This window comes from Spea bombifrons, chromosome 11, assembly GCF_027358695.1.
Source record: "Spea bombifrons isolate aSpeBom1 chromosome 11, aSpeBom1.2.pri, whole genome shotgun sequence".
NCBI lineage: Eukaryota > Metazoa > Chordata > Amphibia > Anura > Pelobatidae > Spea > Spea bombifrons.
This window is the reverse complement of record NC_071097.1, coordinates 17,957,835-17,971,449: the sequence shown is the minus strand read 5'-3', so window position 1 is coordinate 17,971,449 and position 13,615 is coordinate 17,957,835. Positions and strand designations below refer to the sequence as shown.

Below are 13,615 nucleotides of genomic sequence, written 5' to 3'. Positions count from 1 at the left end.
CCTTAATCTTTGTATTTTTGTGTATGATGTCAAACGTTAATACATGTCATACGGTTAACGATTAAAATGTCACAGTTCCCATCTGACTATAGGTCTCACATTTTTGTCGAAAAAAAGAAACACATGTACGCACACACACACACACACTCAAAACAAAAACAAACTGTATTGTGTTAGAGTAAAGAATAGAACATGCTGTGAAGTGTAGTTTAATGGGGTTTGGGCAGTTTTCCAGGATACATAGGGGATTTCTATTATTTGCTGAGTTTAGCAAATGTCGCATGGTTCAGATGTTAAAAAAAAAAAGAAAAAAAACAAACAGGAGGAAAAAAGCGTAGGACACAACACAATAGAACATTGTAAAGTAAAACAGTAAACTAAATAAACATAACTGACATCCGGAAAGGGACTGGTACTAAATAAAGACAATTAAAAATAAGATATTTTTGTCTTGTAGGATAATGATCCCTTGGCTGATACAGAGTTTCAGACAGGTCAATGGCTACACATCTATTAGATGCCAATAAAGCAACTGTAGACAGATGGATTGCGGGAAAATGGACCATTGATCTCTAAAGCACACAAAAATGAGCAATAAGTAAATAAACAGTTTAGTCACGTGCATTAAAAAAAGCATATCATCTTAGATAGGCAGCATACTCTACTGCAGCTAAGTTAGTTAAACAAAGCAGGGACAAAGTCTACATTAGCAGGAAACGTGCAGCTTACCTACATTAAACTCATGGACTGGTTTTTAAAAGCAACCCAGCAAAAAAAAATAAAATCCACAAAATAATGTCATACTGCCACACGGTTAAGGATCCCATTCGCACAAAAGTTTGGTTCGGAACTAAAAAAACTCCATTATCATAAAGAGCAAGCACATATCTGCATCCCAGAACGCTACACGGATTCCAACAACTTACTTTGGCTTCCTGCGTGTAGAACTTCAGAAATCCAGCGTAACAAGATCCTTCTGTGTAGTCCTTTACTATGAAACAGCCAGGCATTTGTTCATTTGAACACAGACTAATAGCCTGACACAGAAACCACGTCGAGATTTCATTGAGGGATCCCTCCCAGATCTCTCAGCTCAGCCTACTCATTAGAATACAGGGCAGAAGAAAAAAAAAGCTGGATGGGAGCGGGCTGTGCTTATGCAACATATACAAGAGAAGAAATGTGCGACTTTATGTCACTTTGCCAGCCGACCAAAAATAACCCATGAAATAACAAAAGAAAAAGACTTTTTTGTTCCCATGGTTGATACACTTCTATTGTGCTTTGTACTATAGTTAGCTTTTCATTACTTTACTCTGTGTGTGCAAAGGTTATGACATTGTTAGAAAAGGAGGTAAAACAGGTAGGTATATGCTAGAAGAGTACATCGCTTGCCTGTTTATACTAATAATGCACAGGGCATTAAATATCGCTTGCCCATAATACATAATAGTCATTAAGCCTGTGTGTTATTCTTGCATGGTCATTATACAGTATGTTTTTTCAGATCACATTAAATGATGAGAAAACAAATAAAAGTGTAATGTAAGAAAGATTTACTTTACTGGGAGGGTGGTAATTTAGTAAGGAAATTTAAACATGCATGGGACAGGCATGAGGCTATGCTGAATGAATAACATGATCAAGGACCGATTAATGTTGGAGTCTTTCCATCAGGAAGGGTAGACCAGATTGGCCAAATGGTTCTTTACTGCCGTCAAATTGTATGTTTTTTAAAATGGGCAAAACTATAAATGGCTATGGTGCTTTTGTCAGAGTAATTTATACGGATAAAGTTAGTAATGGGTGGGTTGAGTTATCTTTATGGTGACAGATACAATATTACCCCTTTAAGACTGGAATGTTATCAAGAAAGTTGTAAAGTTTCAGAACTGTGTGACAGACGCCTGGAAGGACATGTGAGAGATGATCACAGCTAAGGTGATGAATTCATTGAGTTCGTCTTAAAGAAAAGGAGTTCAGGAATGACAATAAGATGATAAAACACCCTTCATTTCTTTATGCACATGGTGCTAAAAACACAAAGACAGGCCTGCCAAGTCCTTCGTGGGTTATTGAGAGGAATTAGTTCTTTGTTTGGCACAGAGGTATTTATGGTTTCATTGTTTGTGTTTGTTATCTCTTCTTACCATTAGTGAATGAACTGTGTTCCTCACAGGCTTTGTGTGATCTTTTCCAGTGTCCTATCTCCAAAATTCCTATCCTTTCACAGCCACTTCAAGACCTTATAACATGGCAGCTCCAGCTGGGTGACAGCATGGAATAATCCAGTATGGTGTACGAATTCAGTGTGAACGTTCTACTCAATCTACTTTCTGCTCCTCTCTAGCATTTATTTTTTTTTAATTACACGCACATTTTATATATATATATATATATATATATATATATATATATATATATATTTGTACCGCCTAATGTTACCCAATGATTTTAGGGTGAAATGTATCATGTTCATTTCATTCATCTGCATGAAATATGTTTTAGGAACTGTTTTTAGGAACTGTCAAAAATGTATGTATATCTCCTAATATATCTATCCACATCCATCGAACTACATTACAGCTTGAGGATCAGCAGAGCACAGATCCATAATTTTGTAGAACATGTAGAGTTAGTTACTTGCAGATGGCCCTCAATGTGTGCTAGCATCTGTACACACAGCAATATGCTCACACGCAGCCAGAGCTACATGTACATGTCTAAGACTCGTTCCTGTCTGTGGATCAGTCCTGTCTAGGACACAAATTGAATGACCTTTCGACTTTGCTTTGATTCTTGACCTACCCTGACCTGAGAAGGGGGAAAAAAGATAAATTATATAATTCTGCTGACTTAATGAGCTTTTCATATAATGTTAGGCTACCAGAGGTGTGTAGAGTTTTGGCAAAAAGGAAGCCCTTCAAATCGGAAACTTTAGGCAAACAAAACCCCGACTTTTTCAGCATCTGCATAAGGTTTTGTTCACATAGCATTAAGGCTCATGTCCAATTTACAGACATGATGTGCGTGGTACGGAAATCAGTAAATTAGTTCCATACGTCTGAGAAGAGAGCTCCAGCTTTAGATTTGATTTTTTCTGTTTGACATCAGAACTGCTTTCAACATGAACAGTAGACAAGTCATTTTTTTTCTATTCTCACCCTACCCATAGAAAAACCAATTTTGGCTACCCTGCCAATGAATGAAATGCCTTAATATACAGTTTGTAGTAATTACTGGATAACAGCAATCCTCTCACAGAAGTGAGAAGTTCGTCGACGGCAAGGCTAAGAAAGAACACCTTATACAGAAACTCGGATAAATAAAAAGCCCCCTTTGAAACTTGCCGTACTTCTCATCTTAGAGGTTACATTAATAACATTAGAAAATTCTAACACACTGAGCCAGACATCTGGAAATGTTTTTGTTTGTTTCTAACAGATTCTGCTGATAGAATATGGAGCGACATGCTCATAACACGTGACATACTAAGAGAAGACCAGACATACAAATACACCTTTTCCTTTTCCTCTAATAAATCATCTCAGGGAGATTCAATTCTAAATACTCCAGTCACGAACAGCAGCAATAACTTATCATAAACGCATCCTTAGCACTGACTTGAAAACATCTTGAGTGTATGTATTAATATCCTAATGTTTGGATCAATTTTTAGTGTATTGTTCCCAAGATAAAGGTTTAAGATGTCCCCGACAGCATTACCAAACAAGAATGCGTATTAAAGTACTTTACGAGTGGAAAAAATGCCTATGGGGGTTCCTGCAAAATCCCAACATGCAAGGGGGGGGGCACAATGCAAATTTAACACACAGCTATCATGTGCATTAAAGTGTCCCTTTAAGGCTATTAAAGCTATTATCACAACAATATGACCTGTGGATTTTAAACCAGTTTTTTTTTAAAATAATGTTTATTTAATAAATGTTAAGATAATATGAATAGGTGTTTGAGGCTCCAGGAAGTTAAACAAGGAGTGCGTTTAATACATTTTCAACAATGTTTAGACTTTATATCCATAAGAATAAAATGCACATATAAAAAGTATTTTATTTATTTCATATTTAGATAACCTACGGACATACACGGGGTAACCAGTCTTGATGTCAACAGGAACTGTCAACAATACATCGTTGTTCTATCAACTGTTTTGGAGATATTAAGTTTAAAAGTTTGCCACATGAAGATCATCAGCAAAACAAGCACTATTTCATCAATATGCTTTGTCTTAATTAGTTTTATAATACATATTAACCTACTTATAGTGGATGTTTGTAAGATGGTGATATTCTGGGTATGCGCCTCCTTGCTTTGATTTATGTAGAAAAATCAGAAACCAATCTTTCCCCTAATCAAGTACTAAAGTATAAATGCGCTACTGAAATTTATCAGAAATTCCCAAACCTATTTTAAAAACACGAACGCAACATATAGTTTGTAATGTTCAGTTGGTTCATGAAACCCTAAAAAAGTGGCAGGCCTTCATTATTTCTGAATATAAGGGGCTTGTATACAAGTATCTGTTTCCAAAATTATTTTAATTAGGGGTGGGGGGAAAAGTTGGAAGCTAGAAGCTAAAATCACACAACAACCCAATTCATATTTATCACCAGGCCTGGAAAATTGGGGGAAAAAAAAAAAAAAGACAAAAAAAAAACAAAAAAAACCATTTATCCAGGGTTGCAGTTGCATGACTAGGCATGCAGAGTTAAAATTTTCAAAAAAGACAAAAAAGAAAAAAAATTTACTTCCATCAAGCTGGACACGGTCGTACATGCAGCTACGTATTTCCTAAACACACACACGTACCATATTATATGTACGAATATGTTTATGTCTGGACAAATGTATGCATGTGTTTAGAGGATAGAAGATATACTGTATGTAAATCAATGTATGAGAGCACGGAAAGTTAGGAGGAAGCTTCATTATTTTTAGACATTGTAGCCACACAACCCTTGGGATTTCCTCCAGTCCCCAATTATACTATCGAAACAATGTTTCTTTTTAGATGGCTAATTCATAGTGTCCGAGGGTTCATAAACACATTTGACTTAGATGATATGATGGTTAATGCTGCTTCTATTGCTTTTGAATTCTAGCCGTCACAAACAGAGCAAGGAATATCAGGCAGCATAGGTCATTGCAATGTATTAAAGAGGAGAGCTGGATCCACCAGGGGCAAAAAACTTATCAATGCATTTTAGAAAAATAAACCGTGCTTTAAGGAGAACTTACATCATTTTCTTTATTGCTAGTATAAGACCAAAACTATTGTTTTTTATTTTTAAAACAGTTCTAGTTTTGCATAATATGCTGTCTTCAGGCCTCTACATAGCCATTTATACGTATTCTGGCTCTGTTATATTTGTCTAATCTACCGAGAGAAACACTCTGAGCCTTTTTTATGGTAAACAATAGAATGGTTAATTCTAAATCACCCAGCTGGTCCCACTGACTAATGAAAGTCCGTGGAGGGGCAGACTTCATTAGTATTGTCATAAAGAATGAACTCACTGCGGGGTTTGAGCAGGGGAAAGCAACCCAAAATGCCACATAAATGTAAAAAACAGAATCTTCCAGATCGGCAGATAAAGGAAGTTTATTGGAACTATAGCTAAAACCATGTTTTTTCCAATGCCACCGCACCAGGGATGTGCCGGAGGAAAAAAAGCATTATATTTTATGCTTAAGAAAAACATCATTTTATTCCATGGGACTTCTCCTTTAACCCTTGTAGCCTCTTGAACTAATTGACCCCATCACACAATTAAAACATAAAATGTTTCTTTTTCCTCCAAACATGTCACTTGTGTTATTTATTCTGCACTCCAACAAACTTTGGCCAGTTTTAAAGTTTTGGTTTGGGTACTGAACCGCATCAAAATACAGGGAGGCAATTGGAAAAGTTGGTAATATGTTCAATTAGCACTGACACACAATTTCATTTGGAATGTAAGTTACATAAATATTTCTCGTACTCAATCCACGAGACACTCTGCAGGCTGTACTAAAACAAACTTGTATCAGTTATATTGGCACTATTCTACCAATTAGAGACATGAAACAAGCAAACATCACACCGTTAAAAGACTAGGCTTTGCCGTCAGATTAACACAAAACTGTGTTTGTAAAAGAAAGTTTTAAATTGATTTATTTACACTGTGAATAGCTTGTGTTTTTTGTTTGACAGGGAGTAGAATTGCTTGGAGATATTTAGTGTTAGTTTGTAGCAGGGCAGGCATTATCTGATCAATTTCTCTCTCTTCTCCCCACCCTTCTGCAGGCTACCCAAACCAATTAACAAATAATTTAACAATAGAGAATAGACAGACTCATGCAGATCCTGAAAAACAAAGTCCAAATTACCACCCCTAGTATATGCACAAGGTGAATTTATACCAAAAAAAAACATTAAATGGGTTTATTGGAAAAAAATGCAGGATTTGGGAAAAGTAACAGATCTACTCAGCTGTAAACATTGCCTTATTATTTCATAGTTATTAGTTTTAGATATTTTACGCTGAGGTATGTGTACTAAAAGTATTCACTAAACATAGGATTTGCATATGAATTCAGCATTTAAACTGATCAACTATGGATTCACTATGGATTATTATGGACCAACCGTAGTGACGACCTGTTATAAGAGGGGCTTGGATGACCAGCTAATGGGATATCTTTATAGAGGAGTCCAGGGGAAGTCATTGGTTGTGGCTTCCCCACTGGTTTCCATCATGTCAAAATGTTTCATTCACGTACAAATCCAAATACAGATTCCCAACTGAATAAAATGCGGCTTCTTGTCCCTAGGATAAGACCGCTGATATTTTCAATACGGTCTCAAGTCAACCCAGACATTTTCATTATCACAAATGCAGTTGGAGCACCTGGGTTGGAACATCAGTCAACAACCTAAACACTTGATGACTTCACACTCCTAGACAGGTAATGTGTCCTAATATTTATATACATCATATATATATATATATATATATATATATATATATATATATATATCACACTGTATATGTATACAATTATAAATATATAGTATTTATTTATTCTACTCAAGACATGTAAATATAATAGTTAATATGTTAATGCATATTGTGCATTCTAAATATAACAAGCAGTTAAAAATGGAAACAAGTAATCTGTATTACATTGTAACCATTGTTACCATAGTCAGTGATAATGTTATTACACATAATAACTGGTCGTCCATGCACTATATCAAAATGTCAGACGAGAGAAAATAAACTGGAGGATGGACAATGTATGGCATCTGTTGCTGCTTTAAATTGAATAAAAATTAAATCGCAGGATGCTCTGCTGTATCTGGCACATCTACCGACTGATGCACCCTTTATGTCTTTTCAGTAAAAGAAAACACAGGAGTAATTATTCCAAAGGAGAATAAAAATATCCCAACCACACAAAGTACAGAAAAGATTACAAGCATCAACAAGAACATAACTAAAACAAATCAAAATGTGGCTTTATCAGGTTTCATGTAATGCAGCATTTGCTCTGTAGCTAGATCAATGAGTGGATGAATTCATAACATGGAAACAAAAAGCACCATTCCCTTCTAAATTCCATAATATTCCAATCAAGCAACTTGTCCATTGCAAAAGTGTTCGGTGCTGGTTATGTAGATCCCAGAACATTTCCTAGAACATATTACCAGAAGCATCCAGGGTGCACCCCAACACATAATCCTCTGTTGCCTCCATGAAAACATGGACGGCCACCAATGAGACTTGAAATTTCTGATCACCATTATCACAGATAACAGTCAAGGCATGAAAGGTGGTATGTGTGTCAACAACGCTTGCTGGATTACACTTTTCATGTAAATCATTAGCAGTTTCCAGGTAACTAATGAACTTTTACTTCTTTTATATATTTCATTATGAACAATTGAGAAGTAACAGCTGTGGGGAATCTTTTAAGTACTTGACTTTTGTGCTACTGTCACCTAAGTGTGGTTAGTCACAGTTCTTGGTGTGCCTTACTCAGATCTATTTACGTCGGTTGTTGACGTCTGGATTAATTAGAATGGCCTTTCATTGCAACAATCCTTGGTTTCCACACAGTTTATATGATTAAACTCATGCCTGTTGCCAACTCATGATAAAATATGTACAAATTTTTTCCTTGAAATGGGGGTGTTTCCCACTGCCGTCAGCGGGAACTCCCCAGACGTCAGCGGGACCGCCCACCATCGGTGGGACCGCCCGCTGACGTCAGTGTGCAGTCCTGGCCGCGTCCCCAGCAAGGGTAGCCGGAGCCGAGAAGTTCCCAGGTATGGATATATGCCTGGCTCTAAGGTGCTGGGATGTGACAAGTGGGCCTAAAAGCTGACTCTTGTTCCTAAAGGGAAAGCCCAATGTTTTATTTAAATAGAGACAACAATTAATGCAGCACTTCTTACAATACATATATTGTAGGAAATGGAGACTAGAAAAGACAGACTAAGACAAACCAATACATTACGTAAAGAGGTACCTGTTCGCAAGCTTACAATCTAGAGCTTAGAGAGAAGGGGGCCTGGTTCAATCCTTAAAACCCTGAATCTAATGTCGCACACAAATAATTCACTTTATACAGAATTTAAAACAAGAAGCAAAAGGACCATGGTGAATGGGTGATCGATAAAGCTCATTCCTTCTAGAGTTCACTATAACATCCACACAATTCAGAATGGTTTGTTTATTGAATAAAACAAAGATCTAGAAAGGAAAGAAGTGATCCTTCTTATCCGGACCAAAACTTCCTAGAATTCAGGCTTTGCTTGGCGACATTCTGACCTCTCGTAAAGTCAACAATTAAGCAGCGCTTGCAATAAACTCCAGGGAGAGCATAGATTTCTATGCTAGAGAGATATTTTCTATATAATTCCACTGGTTATGATGCAGACAAAGCCAGCTAATGGTATGTATAACTATATATACACTGTTATTTTTCCCCAATTCAAGAACATTACTATTCTTTTCCCCTGTACTAACTGACTGTTATCAAGGTGCTGCAATAACAATGGCAGAAATAGATGATATGTACTTCCAATAGCCGCCATGTTGTTTGCAGTTACAAGGGAGTATGCTTTTACCTATGGTCGAAGGTAAGAATTACTTCTGCTTGGCAGAAGGTGGCCCACATACAGGGAGTTAACTTGGTGAAGATCATGTATGAGGCATTACTCCACAATATCTTTCTATTGGTGAGATGCAGTTGAAGTTCAGGTGACAACTCAAGAACTCATCAGACTGGCGTACCGGGAGATTTCCCGGTATTACCGCTTCCCCTGGATTGGTCATCTAATTATTGGTGTGGCTGCGGCTGCCAACGAAGCTGCAAGAGCAAACATTGATTTTGGCGGCTGTGGTAGTGGACACATGTAACATTACTTCCACTGCGTATACCAGTCAGCGCCACAACGGATATGATGTCAAACAAAGTAATTTCTCTTTTTAAATACATGCGTTATATTTAAGGTGGTTTTTTTTCACATAAATGAACTATACTGGTGCTCTCTCAATTGGTCCCAGCCAATGACATGATGTCATGGGCCACAGTGATATTATGAACTTATGTTTTCATATGCAGACATATGTTTTTGAAATATACTTTAAAATGCAGGGTTTGTCCCTGTTCTGGACAAAAATATTGGGGCTAGACCCTGACATGCAGTGTACCAAAAATGGCACATATACTACGGGGCTAGTATTCAATTATTTCCAGGGCTAGTTTTAATTCCCAGTCTGACCCTGCCGATAATCATTCACTTTCCTCATTGGATATACTTGATCTTTCATGAGACTGATAAATATTCATATATTATGTTATTTTTACAAGGACCAAAAAAACATTTGCGTAAAACAGTTCAGCCATCTAAATATAATTCTTAACGGATGCTTGGAAAAAATAAAAAATTCAAGCGAGTTAAGGTTAAACACAGGTTATGGTAGAGTTATTTTTGGCAAAAAGTAGCAACAATATTATTACATGTATTCCTAGATAAATAGCAGGTTTGGAGTTTACTAAACATGACCTAAGTGTACTTCATGTTTGAGATCTAATGGATGCGTACAACCAACAATTCAGAGTTCTAAGTAAAAGTAGAAAATTAACCCCCAAAATTCCCTTTATTTAAATTTCGTAATCTGTTTTTATGACCGCAGGTCAAAACAGAGGGGGCAGGAAGGGGCTAGAGAAGTGGGGGCAGTGGAACTGCGTCGCTACAGACATCATTTGTCCCGCCACATCGCTTTTTTGAGGTTACGTTAAGCTTGTGGTGGGCAACACTCAGAGGTGGTTACGGAAAGTTTCAAGGTGCAGCAGTTGGAGATTGCCCCCTCCCATCGCAAAGTAGTAGGCAGTAATCTGATTAGTCGCTCTAAACAGACACCGTTCTGGCTTTTATTGACTGGAAATTGTTTAGGCAAGAATGGTTCTTATCTTATGTCAAATTCTACGTTTCAATGTTTTCAAAATTAAAGGGACACTCTCGGCAGCCTCCTAAACAAAGGATGTATAATTTATTATTATTACCTTTTATTTATATAGCGCCAACAATCTACTCTTTAGTATTACGTTCTTTAAGCCTGAATATAAGACTACCCTATAAGAAAAAAAGTTTTATTAGTAAATATTAATTCACATGTGAACTATTTTTTCATATTTAATAAAAAAAACAGATTACCTTTTATTTGCCAACCTGCCCCCCAGTAATGCACATCTGCCTCATAGCTTGCCACTCTGCCCCCAGATATGCCTTATACCCCCTATATGCCACTCTGCCTCCCTATATGCCACTTACCCCCGGATAAGCCTTATACCCCCCTATTTACCACTCTGCCCCCCTTGACTTACCGATGCATCCCTAGACTTGTCCCCCATGCTCCAGACCCCTTGGTGTCTAGTGGGGGCAGCCAGTGGACATCTGCGCACACAACCTCTGCTGCTACCCAGGACTTCCTCCGGGGCTTCTATGAATGAGCACAGGAAGGTCATGTCATGCCGGTGCTCTGTCATAGAAGCCCCAGAGGAAATGCCGGCAGTGAAGATTGTCTGCGTGCATTGCACAGACGTTCATCGGCTGCCAGAGAGGAGGATCCAGGTCCCCTGCAGTGCTGCAGGGATCAGGATCTTAGTCTTGTAGTGAGACCTCTATTCAAGGTCTGATTAGAAGACAACCTTGAATATAAGGGGTATTTTCAGAGCATTTGCTCTGAAAAAACCTCATCTTATAATCGAATAAATATGGTAATAAGAGCATGCACATGGGGTTTTAGACCCCCTGGAAAGCCTCCCAAGCCAGCTCTGGAGCTAACTGGAATGTAAAGATAACCTGCACAACAAATAGCTGGAGAATGAGGAAAAAGAAAAATGCATATATCTATGCATTTGTAAGGGTGACACCATGAAAATGTAATTGGCCTATTTAGCTATTGTATCCATTAAAGTGCATATGATGGTTGTAGTGTCCCCTAAAATGATATTTATTTGGCTATGATGTATGTTATGGTATACAACAGGATGTGTGAAACGATGACTATTACCGCTGTTTACTTATAAGTTGTGCTTGTTATAATCATCAAATAAAAAAAACCCACAAAACATGGGCACGTCCATCTTAACCGAAGTAGAAATTAGGTACAATATGAAGCAATACATTAATCGTCGGAAACTCTAGTATTTCTGCCCAAACCACCCATGAAATGTGGATTTATTAATTCGAAAAAAAAAGTCTGCATGGAAATTTAAGAAACCAACACTTACAACAGTAACAATAACCACAAGAAGAAAGAGCAGTACTGAGGTGATCCATAACAGTGCTATGAGCAGCCGCCAATGGCATATCAATGAAAAAAACAGCTTTCCAGAAGGAAATACTGTGAAGTTCCTGTATGGTGATGTAAGTGAAACAATTCTGCATAGTTGGAGCATATACGCTGCTTCAACAAAAACATCAGAATAAATCAAATACGTTCAACTCTTCACGATAAGTGCTGCCCATTTACTCTGGCTCCAATGATTAAACTTTAGCAAATCATTAAAAACAGCATACACAATAGTCTGACATCTCTCTACTTAGTGAATGGACCATTTGCAGTAAGACACTAGACAAGCAGTGCTGAGCCAGATCCTGTACCAACTGATCAATGACCGACTGTATGGCTCTCCCACATCTTTGCAGGTACATTATTGGTTTTCATTCTTAAGCGTTTATGACACAATCATGTATTAAACACTGGTTTTGAGTCAAAACGTTACTGGACATTTTAGAGGTGGTGAATGTAAGGTAGGAATTCTGTTCCCTGATTTTATAAAGTCCATATCCTCCGACTGAGTCAAAAGCTAAAGGTAATAGTGGAGGTATACAGAAGCCCTAACATGTCACCTATATATGTGTATCCACACACACACACACACACACACACACACACACACACCAGGTGTGGTCTTAAGAGCGATAATGTAATGTTTCCACCAGTCACAAGGAGAAGACCTAGGTAGTCTGGAAACACGTACTGTTACAATAAATCACTTTGTTTTGAATTTCCACAAAAAGACAATCAATGAAAAGTGAATCGACCAGCATCTTAATCAAGCTGTTCCATAAAACATTATCTGCACTACCTAATATTATTATTTATTGACTTATGTAGCGCCAACATATTCCTGAGAGATGTGCAATGGGTAAACAGGATGTAACAAGTAGTGCATAACATAACAATTTAGACTTACAGTAATGAAAGGCAATGAGAGCCCAGTTTAAACGAGCTTACAAGTATGATAAGGAAATACATCATAGCAAATTTTACTTATTTCTGAAAGCTTAAATCACATTAAAACTACACAGGAGATGTTGAGAAGATGTTTTAAGCTTCTTTGGAAACAAACTATCACAGCCCACTTTTATGTCACATGAAAATTAAGTTAAGAATTACGATGAGGTCAATTTTGTATATTTATTTCTGGAAAAGATTTAAGCATACAACGGCATAAGGAATGCTGTATTTACTTGCATAAGTGTTAAGCTCAGAAGAGTAAGAAGAACAATGTCTTTCATATGACAGATACAAGACCTGGTCTACAGAAATCTATAAAAGTGAGACTTAGGAAAGTAAAGTATTTGGGGTAAGTAAAAAAAAAAAAAAAAAAAAAAAAAAAATCACTGGGAATGTATACTTCTAGACAGTTGGTCCTCAACAAAGCTTATTTTATGCTACAAACAATATCAGGAATAAGTTATTGTCATTGTAGATATATATAACAAGAATTGAGGGGGGAAATTTGGAGTTTTTGTTCTTCCAGATAAAGTTGGCTGTAAGAGTTTTAAATAATTTAAAAGTAAGCCGTGTTTATGTAACGACATCACACTCATTAAATTACATAAATATGCTTAAAACTGAATCGTTACTCACCAGATAACAGAGGCCGGCTATTTTCTGGTGGACTGAATGTTAGGGGGCAAAAATAATTTTTCATGTTACCATTCCATGCAAGGTTCCCAAAAAAGAAAAGCTTCATATTACAATGTTTTAATTAGGACACCAATTTATAGAAAATGACTTGCACATTT

At 37.1% G+C, this 13,615-nt stretch overlaps 1 protein-coding gene across 2 annotated transcripts in view; it reads right to left on the bottom strand.

The window, feature by feature from the left end:
* SORBS1 (sorbin and SH3 domain containing 1) overlaps nt 1-13,615 on the bottom strand; it is a 127,447-nt gene that overhangs the window by 92,853 nt on the left and 20,979 nt on the right. The window contains exon 1 of one of the 2 annotated variants that reach the window (XM_053451285.1): nt 927-1,097. The exons of the other annotated variant lie outside the window; for it this stretch is intronic. The gene's annotated coding sequence lies outside the window, so the exon portion shown is untranslated. Of the gene's footprint in view, nt 1-926; nt 1,098-13,615 lie in introns of those variants that run through there. 2 annotated transcript variants of the gene reach the window in all.